The sequence below is a fragment of the Ascaphus truei genome, chromosome 3 (assembly GCF_040206685.1).
Source record: "Ascaphus truei isolate aAscTru1 chromosome 3, aAscTru1.hap1, whole genome shotgun sequence".
NCBI classification, from domain to species: Eukaryota; Metazoa; Chordata; class Amphibia; order Anura; family Ascaphidae; genus Ascaphus; species Ascaphus truei.
Genome location: NC_134485.1, coordinates 282,885,279 through 282,894,877, shown reverse-complemented (window position 1 = coordinate 282,894,877; position 9,599 = coordinate 282,885,279).

The window sequence follows — 9,599 nt, the reverse complement described above, 5'->3', positions numbered from 1 at the left end:
CTGTCACGCTCGCCCTCTGGTCATGGGTATTCCGAAGGGGCAGTTCCTGCGGTTACGTAGGAACTGCTCCACTTTGGAGTCCTTTGTCCACAGGGCGAACGAGATGAGGGAGAGATTCCTGTCAAGGGGATATGATACTAAAGACTTGGATCTAGCATATCAGAATGCATTAGATACAGACAGAGAATTGCTCATCAACATGAATGTCAGCCACAAAAAACAGGGCACACAAGTCGAGGACACCGAAACCCCCTTTTTTGTCACAAACTACAGTGAGCAAGCGAATTGTATTAAAGCAATAATACACAAACACTGGGCCACACTATCTTTGGACCCTTTGCTGCGCAAAATGGTCTGTGTAGGCCCAAAAGTAGTATTTCGCAAGGCAGCTACACTCGGCAATTTTTTGTCACCTAGTATGTTAAAACCAACCAACCGTAATAGAACGAAACTGTCCTTTTTTCCAAAATTAATTGGTTCATTCAAATGTGGACATTGCAAAATCTGTCCGAATATGCTCAAAACAACACATTTTTATAACTGTGATGAAACACGCAGATTCCCTATCAGGACCTTTATATCATGCCAGACTAATTTTGTGATATATCTACTTAAATGTGGATGCAATAAACAATATGTGGGGCTAACGAGTAGAGCCCTAAAAATTCGCATCATGGAACACCTTAGACTTATTAAAAATCACGACATGACACATCCGGTATCAATACACTTTAATATGTGTCCGTTGGGTTCTGTAGAGAGTTTTCAATGTTGTGCCATTGAACATATTGCGTTACCTCCTCGTGGAGGGGATAGAATTAAGATCCTGCATCTGAGAGAGGCCCATTGGATATACACGCTAAACACTCTGCAGCCCAACGGACTCAATATTGATTGGCATCTGCGCTGTTTCCTCTAGATTATCATTACATGTTTCTTGGGGTGTGACAATTTAACATTTCCTGGATAGGATTGTTCTAAATACAATGTAATAATTCTGTTAAAAATGCTTTTAGCTTCCGTTGCTGTTTCTGGATTCGTACCCTCCCGACACACTCCTTCCCCCACCTCCCCCCTCTCCCCCCCCTCTCAATTCCCCTCCACTCCCCCCCCTCTCCCTCCCTTTCCCCCCCTCCCCCCACTCCCCCTTCTTCCTTCGTCTACCTGGTTGCCCTTATTATCTAATAATGTAGCAGCATTATACAATGTTTATGAGTAAACAAATGTGTAGTATATGGTTTTGTTGTTACGAATTGCCTGTACACATTATATAAGTCTGAAGCTGCTAATTAACTTGAAACATTGATTTAAGGGACCAACTAGACACTTGCAGTGTTATCAGCAGTTTTGTACTTTCTTTATATACCTTCAATGTACAGCCTGAGTCTAATCTGAATACAAGGTTTAGATTATGAATTGAATACTTAGAGATTCTAAGAACAATAGACACTGTATTCCAGTAACGGTTTATTCATAGGATTGACTTATGTGTTGAATATTCTAATTATTTATTTATTTATTTATTTATTTACCAGGAATAGACTTGGGCACTGAAGGGGTTAATGTTTTAATGTTTTAAACCGTTTTTGCGGGCTTTTCCTGTATTTAATCAGGCAGCTACCACTTCTCCCCACTCCGAGACGAAGCCCTATCTGTAAGGGTGAAACGCGTAGAGGGGGAGATTGCGGTGTCAGCCCTTGTGTGTTTTTGTAAGAATAAAGTTTATTGAAGAACATCCGGGAGCCTCTTTGACTCAGGCATGCGCAGTTGCGCCGAAACCACCCCTGTATCCTGAATATCCATAGACGGCGGCACGCAGGAGCAACCGAGGTGAGCGGGTCCCAGACCGGAGAAAATGCAGTTGAGGTAAGATTTAACATCCCCCTGCACCGGTCAACTCTGTGGCCACGCGGAGCTCCCTCGTACATTGCCCCAGTGTCTGAGACATTCAGGTGATTGCCCCTATACACGGAAGCGCAGGACAGACTCTTTGACGATTGGATTAATCAGAAATTCACCTCACAGATTACCAGCGCTTTAAATAGAATACATTAAATACATAAAAGGGGTGAGAGAGGGCACTGCAAAAAAGTTAGAGAACTGGAGGCAGATGGATCAAAAAATAGAAAATGTTATTTATTCAGTATGGAGCCGACAAACAAGGTAAAATCAAATCCTCTGGCGCATTTTCCGCCATGATGGGAAAACAGTGTTATTAAAGTCTTTTACTTCTTACCCAAATTGCATAAAGACATTCAGAAACCCCCAGGAAGGCCAATTATATCTGGCATTGGATCAATGGCCTCTAATCTTTCGGAATTTATAGATAGCGATCTATAGCCCTTTGTAAAAAAACAAAAACTCTTATTTGATTGATACCAGTGATGTCTTCCTATGGTTGGATACAATTAAATGGGAAGAGGGTTACTTTTTAGTAACCACTGATGTTAACTCACTATTTTCATCTATCCTTCACAAAGATGGCTGTAGAGCGATTAGGAAGATTTTAGAAACAGATAGTAATATGCTCAGATTACAAATAGATTTTTTGATTGGGTATATAAGAGTTCATTCTAGAAAGGAATTTCTTCTGGTTTGATGATAAATACTACCTGCAACTACCTGGGACGGTCATGGGGACTAGGTTTGCACCCAGCTACGCAAATCTCTTTATGAGTATATGGGGGGAGGAAGAGTACATTTGTAGATGTGTGGGGCTGGACGCAAACCTAGTCACCTATAAAAGGTATATAGATGATATAATCTTTATATTGAAAGGGACAGAAGAGAATTTAGACAGTTTCCTTAAATACCTTAATAAAAATTCAGTTAATCTAAAATTTACATCGACATTCAGTAGAACCGAAATTAATTTTTTAGACCTTACTATATACATTGAAGAAAATGTCATTAAAACTAAAACTTACTTCAAAGAGGTGATGGGAATAATTTCATTCTAAAATCAAAACCAAAATCAAAACCCTATGGGCAATATCGTAGACTCAGAAGGAACTGTACAGATAACCAAATGTTTATCCAACAGCCAGATATGCACACAAAACATTTTTTAGAACATAATTATGACCAGTCCAATATTTCGCAGGCCCTGAAAAAATAGCTAAGTCTGGAAAGACCTTCTATCATGAATAAAGCTGTCAAATTAGATAGCAGTAAATTTAAGTGTGAGGTTCCATTTATAACCCAATTTAATGGAGAGGCCTATAAAATCAAAAAAGATTCTAGAAAGACATTGGCATGTCCTGAAGAACGATCCTGTGTTAGGGGTTTTTATTCCAGATCGACCACAGGTTATGTTCAGAAGAGCTCCGAATATTAAGAATAGAGTAGCTCCAAGTGCCTTACAAAATAAGAAAGTAGTCAGTAATAATTGGTTAGACCTTCCCAAAGGGTTTTATTGCTGCAAACAATGCAAGGCTTGTGAATTTGGTACAAATAAGACGGATCACTTCACATCCAATGTTACCAATAAGTCCTTCAAAATTAAAAAAACATATTAATTGCGTACCAAATTCGTTGTTTTGCCCATGTGGCCTCCAATATATTGGTAAAACCATCCATCCACTAAGAACCCGCATTCTTGAACATGTAGGAAATATTAAGCATACATTTATGACGCACAGTGTTTCCAAACATTTTGCTTTAATGCATAATGCAGACCCAAGGGGGTTAAAATAACAAGGTATTGAGATGGTGTCACCCCATTGTAGGGGGGAAATAGATACTGTATGTGGATTTAATTAAAAGGGAAAGTTTTTGGATTCATCAGTTGAATACTCTGATCCCATCCGGATTAAATATTGACATGGATTTGAGTGTGTTTTTATCATTTTTCCATTTGAATCCACATCTCTGTTTCACTGTTATTCATGCACTGCAATACATGCATTTTATATATGTTCATTATATGTTTTCATAAATGTTATATAAGTTCTGATCTAATATTGGTTTCTTATCTATTTGCAGTTCTTATCTATTCGCAGTTCCATATCCCTATTATATTGTTATTTGAGCATTTTTTAGGTTTTATTTATTTTAATTATATGTTGTTTTTATTCTAATAAATATTTTTGAACCTTTGTATATGTATTTGATACTTAGGCATTGCGTTCTATGTTAATTTATAGTGTCATTTTGTATTCACTTACATGATATCTATATGTAGCCAGCTTCTGTTGTATTCTTCGCAATTATTAGTTTAATGTGTAGCTAATTATGTCAGAGCCAATCGCATTGAACAATTGAGTATATAATGGAGAGGGGAACATCTATACAGCACTCCTGATGAAACTGGGCGATCCAGTGAAACGCGTGCCAGAAGAACCGCAGACCGCAGCTGTGTAGTACTGACAATCATGGTGCTGTTGCTTCCCATAATCAGCATCCGGGTATTCAGACCAGGAGGAGCGTAGGCCAGCCAATCGCAAGGTTACTAGGAGGAGAGATGCACGAATACCTGTGGACGCGAGCAGGGGGTGAACGCTGAAGGCTGACAATCCCAGACGGTGTCTATTCCGTTCCTGATAACCACTGATGTGCCTGTAATTGTATGACACCATGTGAGTGTATATATGCTTTTACTTACCTTCTTGATAAATTGTCTATCAGTCTACGCTATTGGGGCTTTTTCTTTCATTAAAAGGGTTCCCACACATTCAGAGGTACTGGTCATTCATTGCCACTGATGGAAATGCTTAAAAGATCAGATAGATTGTGAGTACACAGTCTATAGGTTACACTGAAGTTCACTGACTTATTCAGTCATATTGCACTATTTTGTGTTTCTCATATTTTTTATTCACATATCTGCGCTCCCCACCGATTGAATAACGCATTTCCCGCCGTAGCTGACGCTATATCAAAGGATTTGCTTTTTCCTTGTTTGTTGGCTAGATGCTAAATAAATACAAATTTCTATTTTTTGATCTATCTCCCTCCAGTTCTAGAACTTTTTTGTAGTGCTCTCTCCCCCTTTTGTTTGTTACTGTTAGGAATGTGAGCACACAGCATCTCAGGCGGAGCTCACGGCTCTCTCCTTACACTGCTCAGACCCTTCCACTACAACCACGCAAGCCCCCTTCAGCTTCATCACTAACCCCTCGGCATGGTGGGACGCTCCACGAGGTTCTTCCTCCTCGCTCTGCGCCGCAGCCGTCGGCGCGGAATCGCCGCCCCGCACGCACGTGCGCACCCCACGTTGCTTCATCTCATGCACACGTTGGACTTACAGTGCACACACAAAAGCCCTTGAACTTATCCCCACTCAGGCTCCGCCCCCAAACACCGCATGGTTACAATCTGGCTCTTGCTGAGTGTCACCTGAGCTCTAAGAACAGCAGCCAATGCACTGAAGCTCCATGGGCTCCTCCAGGCACGCCCCCTCTACTGGTTGGCTGTTCCAGCTTTATATACCCTCTCTGTTCTGTGCTTCCTCGCTCTTCATAGTTTTTGTATGGGTGTTTCACAGTGCTTGTTCTTTGATTCTCTCGGTTTAAACGCGGCTTGGCAGACTACCCCCTTTGGCTCTCGACTTCGGATTGTTCCTGTTTAAGTACCTTCTGGCTCCCTTCGACCTCGGCACTCATCTCGATTCCTCCATACATCTCCTACCCCTGATCTCGGCAACGGCAACGACCATTCTCCTGGGAAAATGGTATCGGCAAGTATTCTCGCAATACACCCCATCTGGCCTGGCACCATCTAATACCACAACCCGGACACGTCCCTCGCTCTGTCGGTGTGTGTATTCATACCTGCCACCTCAGTTCTAGGGACAGGTCTGGTCTGCGGGCTACTCCGGCGTAACAGTTACTTACCTTGTCAAGATTGATGTACGCCTGGATCAACAGACTGATATTACTGGAGAAACGGGATTGTGAGTACAATCATGAAATTAACTGTTATTGCTATGATCTCAATGCCATTACCTACCAATACCTAGCCAGGTTGGCAATCAAAGCGTACTCACCAGACCAGCAGTTGGGTATTAGTTAAGGTTGGAGCTACCAGTGCACTGCCACGTGAATGTCGTTGTGTTTTGTCTCATTCCCCACTCTTCATCTCTTCTGCTATCTGGATTTACTTGGTGAATGCTCCTATACCACTTATAAAAAGGCAGAAGTACTCATTCTACAGAGTCAATTTATCTACTTTTTCAAGGGTTATTAGCCTTCTATCGTTTACCAACAGTGCCAGTCCACGGTTTTGGTAACACCATGTTTCGAGATTCAGTTCATAATTTTTTTCTTTTATATTAAATACCATGCCACACATTTTCATGGACACCCACATCAGATAATATCTAATAATAATAATAATAATAATAATAATCTAAAATGTCTAATTAACAGCAGTGTAATTACAGTACATCACACTGAGATTTACATTACTCATTAGTTTGTCATATACAGCACATACAGTATAACACATACAGTATTACTTCCAGAGATGCACCCTAGTTATAAAAGCATCCTTGTCACAGGAGAGCAGGTATTTACACCTTTTTACCAGGATCATTCACTGAGCAAAAAAAATAGTAAAACAAATTGTCATTTATTCCATAGAAACAGACGTACACACAGTGGATTACAAAATACAGAACAAAACACACTTACTGGTGGTCTGGGCTACAAAACTGGACTTTCCTAAGTGAAATGGCACATAAAATAAAGTCTTTAGGTTGACCGGGACTTGTCCCGAAATGTCCTGGAACTCAAATCGGCATGAAGTTCCTGACGCCACCGCTGTATCTGCTCCGGAGCTGCCGAAATCCCTTGACCGGGAGATAGTACCAAACATCCTGGTACTGTTATAGGCTTGTAATCTCAGCCGCGACCGCTACGTTCTATTCTCAGAACTTGCCCCAGAAAAGTGGGAAAACTTCTCGCCTTTAAATTTCTGAAGCTGCTATTTCTCCCAGAGCATCTTTTGGTTATTTCAAATTTGCAGTTGCTGTCTTGGCGCTTAGAATCTCAAGTTGGCTGAGGGTTTCTTATAGTATTTCAGAGTTTATTCATGAAATACTACAGCCAATCCGAGCGTGGGAAAAATCCTACCAGCCAATCAGAATGTTGCCAGTCTTGCTAAGCAAGGCAAGCTCAGATTCGGAATTTGACAAGGGCATGCGTCAACCTGGCACCTCTGCCACTTGTCAGTCAGAAGCCACCCACGGAGTTCGGCTCCTCAAAGTCTGGTGATGGGTAAATGGTGGTCCGATGGCTTCCATTCATCCCAGGACATGAGTACTTATGGCTAACTCCATTACCCAAATGGCTTTAACACCTTGGCAACCTCTGAGGCTTTCATGTCCGGGACCGGAGCAGTCTTGATGGCACCAAGCTTGGTAGCTCCATGGTGTCTCGGAACCGTGGACCTGGAAGTCCCAGCTCATATACCGTGCACAAGCATATGTACATTTATACACTTAAATAAAATGTACTTTCACATATTTTTGCTAAGTCCTTTGGTTATGGGGAATAGAATGAAAAACCGTGCAGGTTAATTTTCACCAGCCTTATCCCCTCGCACTGAAAACCAGACTTAGACTTTTAAAAACCCTTGCAACCTTATCTATGGTTGGAGTACCCCCAGAACATCTATACCAGGTTCTGGGGGATCAGGCCATTAACTGGAAATCCCCTCTTATACTAGGGACCCCTTTACCATTTCAGGGATACCACATAACCTATGCCCCATTTACCTTTCTGGTCTGTGCTGAAGCAGGAAATCTTAGCGGTGATTCGCGCAATCGTTTTCAAGGGGAGATTTTGCTGGAGCAATGTGTCTCAATGAACTAGTATCCGAGAATCCGTCCTGATTCCCGGGTACATTTTTGGGGTATCCAGCAACTCTGGAACCCGGATAGCTAGACATATTCTGACAAGACTTTCTCTGTAAAACCCCCCTTGAAACTCATAGCTTAGCAATCTCTGCTTGCTAGCACACCTAAAAAGGTAAAATACAGAAAATTATTTATCGTCGCACAATTACATAGATTGCAGTTACAATAAACAGGTTCAAGAGCTGACACTTTAAAACCCAAAATATGGATCAGAGGTAACCAGACGGGCTTAATACCTTTATTGATGGCCTGGTTACCCCCTCACTGTCACAATCCTCAAATAGGCAATTGAATGCTCACAGTATTTAGATTTCCATCGCAGTTGTATTTCTAAGAAGAGGAAGCCATATATCATCATGCCTGCATCATCAGTGTAAAGGAGAGAGTGTTTTTTTTTCCCTTTGCTTTTTAAACCCAATTGATCAGATATAATGTACTCCTTTTGTTAAAGTATTTATCAGTCCATGATAATGTATATTTGTAGATTACAAACTAAATTAATACACAATGTTCTGTTAAACAATTGTAGCTTATTTACCAAGCTAAGCAGCTTCTGTCACACAAAAGACTGACACAATGTCAATTATCATGTTTGTTAGTAAAGCATGATTCTTCTCCCTCTTCAATTAAGAAAACCGCTTAATGGTGTATGTTTAGCATCAGATCTACATTTTGTTGTATAGAATAAACCAAAACGTAGGTGTTAAAATATTGATTGCGGTAATAGCATCATCTATTTTATATATACTTCCCCAACATCTGCTTCATCTCTATACTTCTTTCATGGTTTGTGAAGACATAACATATAAAGAAGATGTATTGAAGGGAATTGAACACAATTAACTTAAATGTGATTGGATTTGAGTATGTGATTGAGATATGACTTGTTTATTAATAAAATATTTGACCAGGAAATAATACATTGAGTGTTACCTCTCGTTTTCAAGTATGTCCTGGGCACAGAAATATAATGACAATACATAGTTAAACTTTATATTTACAGACATTTCATGGACAGCCAAGGACAATATACGTTATGTGCATATTTAACAGACAATTAACAGTTACTGAGAAGATTATAATGTGAGACATTACATTATATATATAAGAAGTCACTTACAACAGGTTAAGTTTTGACTTGCACATTGGGAGATATCAAGCTGGGGCAGATATAACCTGGGCTGGTGGGCAGTATGGTTAATGATACTAATATAGGTTATGTGTAGAAGAAAGCAGTATTAAATAGTTCTTTTGTGGAGATTCTTATATAAAACGGGCAAAATAATGAGCAGTATTGGGCTTCTGTGTAAAGAATTTGGGGTTGTGTGGCAATTGGGTGGAGGTGCCGAGGCTTAGGGCAGTTGACTGGAGTTATTGAGGTTTAGTTGAGCTTAACAAGTACTGGTCATATTGAAGATTAATGACAATGACATAAATGATTCAAAATATATGTCTCATTCTATGCAGCATAATGAAGGTTGTTCTAGTATTGTCAGTTAACTGTTTAAAAGTTATTTTAATAAACTCTGGGGTCATTTGCATCCATAGTTGTTTCCTGGGTTTTATATGGACTTAGTATGGACTTAAGACAGTGGTTTAATAAAACTAGGCTAACACTATATTTTATACAGCATTGTGAGATGAGTGATTAAGCCTAATAGCACAAAGTTTCAGAATAAATAATGAAACACAGGCAAAATTAAATTTGAAATGGCATTAATTTGTGGATTTTGTCATCAAA